We start from the raw sequence: 13863 nt of genomic DNA, 5'->3' as shown, positions 1-13863 counted from the left end.
TCATTTTTCCCGAAGTCCGTTAAAAACGTGAACTCACTAACGATGAACAAATTTAATAGACTCTTTTTTAAATATGCGAAGGGAAGAAGGAGGGAGGGTGGGTTGGTGGTAGGGAGGGGTGTGTTAATGGAGTGCGGGGTTAATATAAGTGAACAGAATGAAATTTAAATTTCATTGACAGTGTTTTATAGTGAGGAAATGAAGTGTAAGACGGCTTACTCACATTATTCTTAATTAACGCCCTATTCCGAGTTCTGGGTAAATCATCCCCGAAAACTAAAATAAATAGTTATTCTAGCATCAGTTAGAGAATAACAGTTACATTGCTTTAAGTTATGCTAATGTTCAGAAAGTATTTCTGCGTTCACGTAGCTTGATTCATGAAAGTTTGGGTGACGTAAATAAATTTATATATATATAAATAGTAGTAGTATTTTGAGTAATTCGGGGAAATCGCTGATCTTGGACAATGAAGTGTTTTGGAATGATGTTAATCTGACTATGATTACCTTAAACCAATTGATAAATGGATTACACTCTTTTTGTATCGGAAACGTTTGGTATTTCACTTGTCGTTGAAAGTTTCGTCATCTTGAAGCGTGATTTTGAAACAAATGTCTCTTAATGTTCCAATTAGAAGTATGGGAATCATAATGAAAGTTTTAGAAAAGCGGAAAAATATGATAATTAGGCCAATACATTTGGATCCTCTTTCATAGGTGAACGGCTTACACCAGAAGACATATAAGGGATTTCCTTTGTCACAAACGTTTTAAAAAGTACGGGACAGAACAATACCGACATTATTAGTGAACTTGGCGAGAGTCTAAGCAAGGATGATATAGATTTTTATGGGATTATTTGAAGTTAAACTCATAGGGAGAAAACCTCCACTCCGTTACTTGGTGGAAAGGAATATGTTCCTCTTAAGCTCTCAGCATATATGCTGCACAGATCTTGCAAGCTCCGCCAAATTCAGCCGAAACAGAGCGTAGATTCACTATGAGCAGAGCGATTCATACCAAAGCAAGAAATTGCCTTACAAACGAAAGAGCTGTAAAACTGGTTTTCGTTAAACATATACTGAAACTTTCAAGTGATTCATCCAAAAAGCCGAAACGAATGCCAAGATCTCAGCCTGACCAAAGAATCGATGGACTCAGATGACGAACAATAGCTGAAAGACGGTGAGAGTGTTGAAGACGAATCAATTGACTCGAACCAATAAGATGGTGAAGATTGTTTTATATTATATTATTATTTTTATAAATGTAAGATAATATGATATACAGAGTATTATAGCTACCTTTAAGTGGTATTTTCATTATTCAGCTTAAAAACGGTCAATATAATCTATTTTTGAATTTTGGTAAATTACGGCGTAATTTTCATTTTTCCAAAATTACTGTCATTTTCGAACCCTAAGCATGGCAGGCTTTGTGCAAATTGTCAAGCATAACGCTTTCTATCAGTAAAACGTGTTTTTCCGAATCAAGAGCTATAATCACATTTGCCATACATTCTTTCTATTAGAAAACTGCTTACTGGTTGCCTTAATTTAAGTGTCTTGGTTTGATTATCCGTTTCGAAATTGCCATACTTCACTAATTCCTGAGCAACTTCATCTTCCAAATCTATTTTAACCGCATTGTGGATGTCACATTTTTAGATATGCCTCAATTTAAAACTTTAGATGATGAGCGCCATAAGTACACTTGACTTTCAGAAATAACGGACTTCTTTTATTTGCCAATGACTACTCCTAAGCCGGGGTGGCCTGATAATAAGTTATCACCGGCAACTTTTTCTTGTAGGGTAATTTCATGAACGAGGTTAGTTTCATTTGTTGCTGGACTTGACATTTCTCCGTCGTAATCCGAAGTTGGAAGATTTTCAAGATGAGCCAGAGCTGGTTCTTGACTGTACTTTCCCCGATTTTAGTTGTCTCATTTGGATAAGGGTACCCAGGGATCTTATTCTCTAATAATTGAAAATCATTCGGATCACTCCGAATCCTTATGATTCGGATCAGCCTCATTCGGAGTGGACCGAAAAAACCATATTCTCTAACCCCAATCCTTATCGTCATTCGGATACTTCGAAATTTTCTCTCAATCCAAATGGACGTCACTTCCTCTTAAGCCACGTAGTACTTTCTGACGCCAACTTTTTCCTTATTGGACAATTTTATTTGGCGCGCTTTCAAATTGAAGGGATGGAAACTTTGGTTTTTCCCAAGGAATGGAAATTTTGGGAAATGGTGTTTGTATTGGGAACAAATTCAATACAAAGAAAATTTTCTCTTTTTCGATTTCGTTTCTTAAGATAGAAACAAGTGCTTTTTTTCCCTTTTTATTTATTTATTTTTTTGATAAAAAATTATTTATTCTTAAATTGCTTCATAATAATCTTTTAAAATGGGCATTAGTTCACGCTAAACAATATTTAATATACGTCGAATTTTGAATGAAACTTAACGCAAGTTTTATTAGGGTTAAATATGAGGCAATGAGAACCTAGAATAACAATGTTAACTAATCGCAAATTATAATCCAATTGTGTGGATCTCGTGATAAATTCATTAATGTAGATCTCGTGATAAATCCATTAATGTAGATCATTAGCCCTCTATCAATGGTTACACACCTACCAAAATTTAATGATTTAAATAGAAGCCAAACGAAATAACCAAATTTTATCAAGCAATTATTAATAATTGATGCAATTGTTCAAAAATAGGTGGCTCTAACTTACAAGCCCCGGTAGTAAAAATATTAAAATGAACAATTAAATCTGTGTTAAGTAATTGGATCTGGCGAAATGATCCCTTAAATGTAGGGTAAATTCAACGACGTTTTTATACCTTTAAATCTACAGGTAAAGCCGTCGATCTACCTTCTAGACTTCGCCAAGGCCCGCCAAGGCCTAAAGCCATTTCCCGCCTTAACCTAAAAATTTGCCCACGCTTGATTTAAGTCTCAAAAAACCCTGCGGGTAATGCGATTACCATGTTCGATTCACAAGCGATTAAGCTTGAGTTGAAAAAACAAAGCAGCCATACTAAATAAAAATATGAACCGCAGCCAAGGTCCCAGCAAAAAGGTAAAGGGAAAAAAATTCCGGCGAAAGTTCCGCGAATCTAAGATTGATGGAGGGAAGAGAGGCGGTAAAAAATTCGAATGCCCGATTAGGCCGTCTCTTTCGGCCGCCGAATGATTCGGAGAGGTTATCACCGTATGATTAGGATAAGGTTCTTACAGAATACGTTTTATTTTCATTCGGAGAATTTGACTCCGAATGAAAAGATTCGGATCGAAATTCCTCCGAAAGGACCTTAGAGAATAGGGTCCCAGATGTTGTTTCCCTATTTTCCAGCACGGGAATATCATCAACAACCTAACTCTCGCTTCTTGCTGGAAATAATATATACTCGTGGCGTTCCAATATTGGAATTTGGAAATGCGCCGATGTAATTTCCTGTATATGTTTCATCGGATTTGCTGTGCCGGTAAGTTAGGCTTCAGAGTTTTGGAAATGCGGACTATAAGTATTAAAATCATCGGTTCTCTGCCAAAGCTAAAAACTTCACATACGGGTGCATATTAGTGACGTCCATGACATGTATCATTAGTATCTTGAATCGTGGTATTTACTCGGTGAATCCCTTCTGAATTTAACAATTTATCATCGGGTTGGTTTTGAGCGAGGAGAGATTAATCAAAACGTCCATTGTGAGTGATTGAGTTTCTCCGTTATCCTTGTTCGTCAATGATAAGTCAATTCTGTATGTACATTCTTTGTAAAAATAGCATCTTGTTCACAATAAGCAGAGACTGGTGCAGCAGTGATGGAGTAGTCATTCTTTCTCGATTTTTGAGACCAATGCTTATCTTTGGTTTCATCAAAATTGATGCAATTACCACTTGACCTAGGCCTTCTACTAGTAACTGCGTTACAGCATTGATGTAGAAACAACTGCTTAGTCCGCAAGTTTAGTTATTTTTTCCCAGTTCAACGGCGTACGGAACTTTATTAATAGGGTTTCTTACAACGTGCATTTACTTAAGGACTCGTGAGTTATCAATTGATTTTAAACGCAGATTGACGTCAAAGCTCCATACGCGGGGTTACAAGGCTCGTTGAATTTTAAGTTTTCTACCTTCGGTTTTAAAGGTCAATTATAACTTTGTTATTCCAGTAATTTATTATAGGCAGTATTTGATATATCCGAAATCTAGTTACCAGGTAATTGAGTGTCTCTTAACTGTTCCTATAATTCATAGGAAACAAGGCTTCGTTAGGATTGATTGGCCTCTTTTAGTTTCGAAAGCTGATGGTTAGCGATACCTTCGTTTACCTACAATTACTGTTAACTATAGACGCTTTGAAGTTGGAGTGAAGGCTATCATATCTACAAGGGCCTGCCGGCCATGTAGAAAAGTATGTAAGTTTTACGGCTTCAAATTTTTCCGTAGTGAAACATTCATTTTTGATTGTTGAATTCTCTTGAATCACAATCAGGAAAGAAATGAATTGTGCTTTAAGCCCTTGCAGACGTTCGTCATTAACGTCAGCAAATGGTTCTTTGTTCTTCTTCCTGGACTGAACGCCATGAGTTGTATTACAAATATCAAAAATATCCTACCATTTTCGGATCAGTTCCACGAAGAATATCATGTTCTCTAAATCTTCCTTATCTGCAAAGTGATGGCTCTTGATACATTTATTTTTCAAAGCTGGTGGGGTATACGACTTTCCTATTAATTTGGGAACAGGTTTGACAAAACACCCTTTTTGTAAATCGTACAGTCTTTTGACAGATATCGAAGATATGGCTGTGCCCAGATACACAAACTGCCTACAGAGATACCGGTTTCGAAAATTCTTAAGTTCATGGCTCTGATCAAATGCGAGAAAAAGAGGGCGTTCCGGGTTCATACGGTGGGGAACTTGATGCTGCAACTCTCCATTGCCAAATTTCTTAAACGCTGCTGTGTTTGTTTTTGCGTTATCAGAGACTATTCTAAGCACTTTAAACCCACACTCTTCAACACATTTAATTACTTACAGCATGATGTTATAAAGACTGTCTGCGTCAAGATTAGCAGTGAAAAAATACGCCATTGGAATCATAAGCCTGGTTGAAATGCCTTGAAAGCAAAACATAACAAATTATTGGCCTGTTTTTCTCCATTTCCCTTAGCTGTGGACAGTGTTGTTTTACCAAAAAAGTGTCAAGGGTTCGGTCATAAAGTAGTTATGATTTGATTTTCATTTCATCTGGAATTAATGAACCTAGCTTTACAGATTCATTGGTTAATTTTTCTGCTTCGGCTCTCAATATTTCATTGACAAGTGATGTAAGTCCTTCCCTCGAGGCGTGTCCAATGTATCTTTTCAGTGTCACTCGGTGCGGCAAATCTAAAATATAGAGTTAATGCATAAATAATTATGCTACTGGGGATTTTTAAAAAATAATACAGCAAATCCTTAATGTCGATTCCTCATATGGGAGAGTTTTTTCCCAAATGCCAGGATTTCATCTAATAGAAAGTTGGCTTTAATGTCGTTCTCCTTATTCTTCATTTTCTTTACTTGAGAAAATTCTTGGCTTTTCATTTCCTTTTTCAAACTCTTGATAGTAGAATTCAGAATTTCAACCTTCTTCTGTAAGGTGGCCACTTGTTGCCTTATAGTATAGTAATTTTAGCCCAAAAATAGAGGGAAGCCTGAACAAATTGAAACAAAGCTGAAACTTTCAGTTTCTATAGATTTTTGGGTGCTCTTTCACGTGGTGTGGTCTCCCACACTCTCCCGTTGGAGGAATTTCCGCCATATTGGAAAATGGCGGACAAAATCAATAAAATGCAAAGTAACTTCGGTTCTACTTACTCGACTGATACGCGGTTACGCTCAAAATGTAGCCTACGTGTAACCTCATCATTCATGTTCTATGGTATTTTGTCCTATAACCAACCGGAATTTCACAATCCGACCTCGAAGAGAAGCCTAATTTGAAAAATATGGATAAAACATATTTTGTGGATTTCTGTTTTTAGAATTATTTTCCAAAACACTTTATATTTCCTTTTACCGTACAAGTTTATTGACTTTTATGACCAGAGCCATAAAATTCGGGAGAGGGTAGCAAAACTAACCTTTGTACCCTCATTAAAGGGAAATGTTTTTATATACCCTTGTTCACTGCCACTTGGCAAAATAGCGAAAGCTGAGTTTTACCGTGGGAAACAATGTTGACATAAAAAGTGCACTTTAACAGAAGACTATAAAATTAAGCTCGAGCAGCAATCGAAGCCAGCTGAGTAGGGGAAAGTCGTCAGTTGCGTTTAAGTTTTTGACGGTAGAAGCTCGGTCAGAAAACATGTAAAATATTTCTTATTTTTAGAATTAAAATGGAACATAAATGTTTGATATGCAGTGAATTATTAAATACGCAAAAAACTGTTTTAGTTTCGAAAGGATTAACAACCCTCGCTAGTGCCAGTTTGAAAAGAAAAGACGGGCTTCACGAAAGTTTCGAGAAACTTCCCGAAGTTCGTTTACATGAAAACTGTAGGAGAGAATACACTCGTGAAAGAAACGTAACAAAATTACAAGATCCAAGTACATCTACTGACGCTGAAGATACCATATTGAGATCAAAGACATCAACGTTCGATTTTAAACAGAATTGCTTGCTATGTGGTGAAAATGTGACGAAATCTCTTAAAAAACCCACTATATGTAAAGGCAAATTTTATTTTGTTGAAACTTCCCAAATAAAGACAACCCTGGAAAATAGGACCAAGCTCCGAAATGATGACTGGTCAAACGCGGTGCAACTGCGCTTAGATAGCACCATAGATTTAGTCGCTGCTGAGGCCAGGTATCACAAAAATTGTTACGTAAGATATCTTACTGAAAAACTCGAATCACAACGTACTGGGCGGACTGTTGATGAGAAGCGGCAAGTGGCATTCGAGACTCTTTGCAATTATCTTGACAACAAGGATGAATGCCAGTACTCATTAGCGGGATTGCAGGAAAAATTAGTTAGTTTCTGCGAGGGTGATGAAGCGTACAGCGCAAAGTATTTGAAGCAGAAATTGACTAATCATTTCTGTTATAGAATAACAATAACAGCTGTAGAAGGGAGAGATAGCATTATAAGTTTTCGTGACACAGCAGAAAGAATTTTAAAAGACAATTGGTATATAAACCGAAAAACGAAGATTTCAGATGAACGTTTCCGCGTGATAGAAGCCGCGGGAAAGATATTGAGGGAAGACATTCAATCGATGGTTTTTGAGAACTAAAATTACCCTTCCGAAGATCAAATTCGAAACGGCTCAGAAGAACACGTTCCTGAAACTTTGCGGTATATCTTGAAAATTATTACTGGCATAAAAAATGACTCTAAATCACTTCAAGTCAAACTAAACGCGATTGGTCACTCAATAATATCTGCAACCAGACCTAGATCTTTTCTTTCAGATTGGTCTATCAATTCATCTTCACAAACATTTTGCTTCTCGGTATGTTATTGACTTACTATCGCGTTTAGGTCTCTGCTATTCCTACCAAGAAGTACTAAAATTTGAAAACAGTATCTTCAGCACAAGCGACCCTCAAATCTCGGAGAACTCATTTAAACAAGTTGTATTCGACAATGCCGATGTCAACACACACACATTAGATGGGTTTGGCACGTTTCACAGTATGGGTGGAATAATGTGTGTAACACCTTCGTCCGTTGTACCTAGACAAAAGCAGAACACACCTACTGACAAAGTTGGATCGTTTGGAAAACTTTTAATATAGCCCTATAGAAAGCCTACTGTTTCCGGTCTTACTAAAGTTTATATCGCAGTCAGTCTTGGCCAAGATCCTCCCGCTAACCTTGAAGGCTTTCAGAATTTGGATCTCATTTGGATGTGCGGCAACATTTGGAAACAGCCTTGTCCTACCCCTGAATGGAGTGGATATTTGCAAATAACAACGCACAATGGTACATAATTTGATGCAAGCAGAGTCTTGATTTTGCCATTTGTAAACCTCAGTCCTACAGACCTTTCAGCAATATACACTTCGCTTACATTCGCCCTCGATCAATGTCGTCGATTTAAACAGCAATCGTGCGTTGTAACATTTGATCAACCACTTTACATCAAGGCTGCTGAAATGGTCTTAGGATTACCAGAGGAGCTGTCATCCATTATAGTACGGTTTGGAGGATTTCATACGCTTATGTCGTTCATGGGAGCTGTGGGGTACATAATGGCTGGCAGTGGATTATCTGAATTATGGGAGACCATCTATGCGAAAGCGTCTGTTCCACACCTACTTAGTGGGCACGCGTATTCGCGAGCGCTCAGAGCCCATTTCTTAACCCAAAAGGCCATCGGACAAATCATACTAGATTATAAAAAACGTCTTGGTTTAGACCAAGGCCGAAAAAACAAACGATATGTGTGAGGTTTATCATTTGACTGAAGTTTCAGATATTGCAATTGTTTTAGTTATTTTTATCCATTTAATCCTTAATCAATATTAAATTCAATCAACTGATTTTACTGATCCATTCCCCCTAAATTAATTGAAAAAATTACATATCTACGCTTTTTCAAGAACAATTACATTTTCCGAAGGGAGTACGTGTTGAGGGGTCAATATTGAATATTTGAAATATTCTACTGACTTTCTAAAAAGAGCATGTGAACTTTGACATAATTCGAAAGGAAAATGTAAATATTTAATAGTGGATGCCAAACAAGGGTGTTGCATGAATTTATACATTTAATTTCGTTAATCGAAATGGTACATTTCTATTGTCGCCTCTATGAAGAAAAGATTGCACTGCAATTTCCCTCTCCGTGCTTTAGAATTTCTTGGTCATAATTCAGTCTTCATTTGAAACGTCATTTCTACATTGTTGGCGCTACTTGTACACCGGTTACGTATTACGTGTAATCATTTTAGTACGCATAAAGACCATTTCGGAAAACACACAGGGGCGAGGCCACCATTGGGGTATTCTCCCTCACACCAAGGGTCACTGCCAGACTGTGCCAAAGTTCACTACAGGCAAGAGGCTAGTCAACTCTCACTGCCTATAGCGGGGCTTCTAGGGGAGAGAGAGAGAAGACCTCAATGGTGGCATCACCCCTGTGTTTTAATTATCTGTATGTAATTTCCAAAATGGTCCACTCACTTACAAATGAACACCGATTACACTGAGTGATCGGTCCTTCAGGCGCTAGCGAGTGTCAAGCCACAACCGTAATCATTCATGTACACGAATGTTTTATAGTTTTAGGTTATTAAGGTTGGCGGGCAAGTCCGGAATAAGTTATTTATCATAATTTCTTGAACATCAGTCTTCTCAGAAACTTACTACAGATTTAAACTTTTTTGGTGCAAACTTCAAAATTTGTCAAGCCAGCCTTAATTAAAACTATGCCCGTCAAGGTGCTTTCAAGTTAGTAATCGTCGACACGAAATCTCTTCAAAATAATTAATTTCATGATAAAATGTTTTCGGAAAATGTAATTGTTCTTGAAAAAGCGTAGATATGTAATTTTTTCAATTAATTTAGAGGGAATGGATCAGTAAAATCAGTTGATTGAATTTAATATTGATTAAGGATTAAATGAATAAAAATAACTAAAACAATTGCAATATCTGAAACTTCAGTCAAATGATAAACCTCACACATATCGTTGGGTTTTTCGGCCTTGGTCTAAACCAAGACGTTTTTTATAATATCTGTCACTTCAGTCTTAATGTAATTAAAATTTGAATAATTTTATTTTTGCTTTACCGTCATATATTTGGGGTTGATCTATTTCTAATTCCTTAAAGAAGTATTTAATTATAGATAATTACATTTAACTTATATCCAATAACATTGATTTTCATAAGCATATAATGTTGTACTTTATTTATGAAAGTTTAACAAGATGGCCCGGCCAAATTAGAGCCCCGTCGTTTGTAAGGCTCCATCTATCGAGGACATTCTATCTTTGGAATAGGTATTAGTTACCCTTAATCCCCATCCATTTAAAATCATCAATAAATCCCTATCACATTTAAAAGCATCAATAAAAATCACCAATGAAAGAAAATCTTCATTAGTGAATAGCCCCTCGACGCGTTGCTTTTAACAGTGCTAAAATGATTGCTTGGAACCACTAAATAATCCCTCAAGTACCTACAAACACCCACAAGTACCCGGGGCAAGTACCTACAAGCACCCACAAGTACCTACAAGCACTTACAAGTACCTACAAACACCCACAAGTACCCGGGGAAAGTACCCACAAGTACCTACAAACACCCACAAGTACCCGGGGCAAGTACCCACAAGTACCTAAAATCACCCACAAGTACCTACAAGCACCCACAAGTACCTACAAGTACTGAAAAGTACCTACAAGCACCCACAAGTACCTTCAAGTACTCAAACGTACCTACACGCACTCACAAGTACCTACACGCACTCACGAGTACCTACAAGCACCCACAAGTACCTACAAACACCCACAATTACCCGGGGCAAGCACCCACTAGTACCCACAAGTACCTAAGAGCACCCACAAGTACCTACAAACACCGACAAGCACCTACAAGCACCCACAAGAATCTACAAGCACCCACAAGTACCTACAAGCACCCACAAGTACCTACAAGCACCCACAAGTAACAACCAGCACCCACAAGTACCTACAAACACCCACAAGTACCCGGGGCAAGTACCGACAAGCACCCACAAGTACCCGGGGCAAGTACCGACAAGCACCCACAAGTACCCACAAGTACCTACAAGCACCCACAAGTACTTACAAGTACTCACAAGTACCTACAAGTACTCACAAGTACCTACAAGTACCTACAAACACCCACAAGTACCTACAAGCACCCACAAGTACCTACAAGCACCCACAAGTACCCGGGGCAAGTACCGACAAGCACCCACAAGTACCCACAAGTACCTACAAGCACCCACAAGTACCTACAAGTACTCACAAGTACCTACAAGTACTCACAAGTACCTACAAGTACCTACAAACACCGACAAGCACCTACAAGCACCCACAAGTACCTACAAGCACCCACAAGTACCTACAAACACCCGCAAGTACCCGGGGCAAGCACCCACTAGTACCCACAAGTACCTAAGAGCACCCACAAGTAACTACAAACACCGACAAGCATCTACAAGCACCCACAAGTACCTACAAGCACCCTCAAGTACCTACAAACACCCACAAGTACTCGGGGCAAGTACCAACAAGCACCTACAAGTACCTACAAGCACCCACAAGTACCTACAAGCACTTACAAGTACCTACAAGCACCCACTAGTACCTACAAGCACCCACAAGTACCTACAAGCACTTACAAGTACCCACAAGCACCCACAAGCACCCACAAGCACCCACAAGTACCCACAAGCACCCACAAGTACCCACAAGCACTCACAAGTACCCACAAGCACTCACAAGTACCTACAAGCACTTACAAGTACCTACAAGTACCCACAAGTACCTACAAGAACCCAAAAGTACCTACAAACACCGACAAGCACCCACAAGTACCCACAAGCACCCACAAGTACCCACAAGCACCCACAAGTACCTACAAACACCGACAAGCACCTACAAGCACCAACAAGTACCTACAAGCACCCACAAGTACCTACAAGCACCCACAAGTACCTACAAGCACCCACAAGTACCTACAAACACCCACAAGTACCCGGGGCAAGCACCCTCAAGTACCTACAAACACCCACAAGTACCCCGGGCAAGTACCGACAAGCACCCGGGGCAAGTACCGACAAGCACCCACAAGTACCTACAAGCACCCACAAGTACCTACAAACACCCACAAGTACCCGGGGCAAGTACCCACAAGTACCTACAAACACCCACAAGTACCCGGGGCAAGTACCCACAAGTACCTAAAATCACCCACAAGTACCTACAAACACCCACAAGTACCCGGGGCAAGCACCCTCAAGTACCTACAAACACCCACAAGTACCCGGGGCAAGTACCTACAAGCACCCACAAGTACCTACAAGCACTTACAAGTACCTACAAACACCCACAAGTACCCGGGGCAAGTACCCACAAGTACCTACAAACACCCACAAGTACCCGGGGCAAGTACCCGCAAGTACCTAAATTCACCCACAAGTACCTACAAGCACCCACAAGTACCTACAAGTACTGAAAAGTACCTACAAGCACCCACAAGTACCTACAAGTACTCAAAAGTACCTACACGCACTCACAAGTACCTACACGCACTCACAAGTACCTACAAGCACCCACAAGTACCTACAAACACCCACAATTACCCGGGGCAAGCACCCACTAGTACCCACAAGTACCTAAGAGCACCCACAAGTACCTACAAACACCGACAAGCACCTACAAGCACCCACAAGAATCTACAAGCACCCACAAGTACCTACAAGCACCCACAAGTACCTACAAGCACCCACAAGTAACAACCAGCACCCACAAGTACCTACAAACACCCACAAGTACCCGGGGCAAGCACCCGGGGCAAGTACCGACAAGCACCCACAAGTACCCGGGGCAAGTACCGACAAGCACCCACAAGTACCCGGGGCAAGTACCGACAAGCACCCACAAGTACCCACAAGTACCTACAAGCACCCACAAGTACCTACAAGTACTCACAAGTACCTACAAGTACTCACAAGTACCTACAAGTACCTACAAACACCGACAAGCACCCACAAGTACCTACAAGCACCCACAAGTACCTACAAGCACCCACAAGTACCCGGGGCAAGTACCGACAAGCACCCACAAGTACCCACAAGTACCTACAAGCACCCACAAGTACCTACAAGTACTCACAAGTACCTACAAGTACTCACAAGTACCTACAAGTACCTACAAACACCGACAAGCACCCACAAGTACCTACAAGCACCCACAAGTACCTACAAACACCCGCAAGTACCCGCGGCAAGCACCCACTAGTACCCACAAGTACCTAAGAGCACCCACAAGTAACTACAAACACCGACAAGCATCAACAAGCACCCACAAGTACCTACAAGCACCCTCAAGTACCTACAAACACCCACAAGTACTCGGGGCAAGTACCAACAAGCACCTACAAGTACCTACAAGCACCCACAAGTACCTACAAGCACTTACAAGTACCTACAAGCACCCACTAGTACCTACAAGCACCCACAAGTACCTACAAGCACTTACAAGTACCTACAAGCACCCACAAGTACCCACAAGTACCCACAAGCACCCACAAGTACCCACAAGCACTCACAAGTACCCACAAGCACTCACAAGCACCCACAAGTACCTACAAGCACTTACAAGTACCTACAAGTACCCACAAGTGCCTCAAGTACCTACAAGTACCCACAAGTACCTACAAGAACCCACAAGTACCTACAAACACCGACAAGCACCCACAAGTACCCACAAGCACCCACAAGTACCCACAAGCACCCACAAGTACCTACAAGCACCCACAAGTACCTACAAGCACTTACAAGTACCTACAAGCACCCACAAGTACCCACAAGTACCCACAAGCACCCACAAGTACCCACAAGCACTCACAAGTACCCACAAGCACTCACAAGCACCCACAAGTACCTACAAGCACTTACAAGTACCTACAAGTACCCACAAGTGCCTCAAGTACCTACAAGTACCCACAAGTACCTACAAGAACCCACAAGTACCTACAAACACCGACAAGCACCCACAAGTACCCACAAGCACCCACAAGTACCCACAAGCACCCACAAGTACCTACAAACACCGACAAGCACCTACAAGCACCAACAAG

Source organism: Phalangium opilio, unplaced genomic scaffold (genome assembly GCF_054372755.1).
Source record: "Phalangium opilio isolate 3A_F unplaced genomic scaffold, DU_Popi_V2 ptg000052l_1, whole genome shotgun sequence".
In the NCBI taxonomy this organism is placed as follows: domain Eukaryota; kingdom Metazoa; phylum Arthropoda; class Arachnida; order Opiliones; family Phalangiidae; genus Phalangium; species Phalangium opilio.
Note: the sequence above shows the minus strand (reverse complement) of the source record.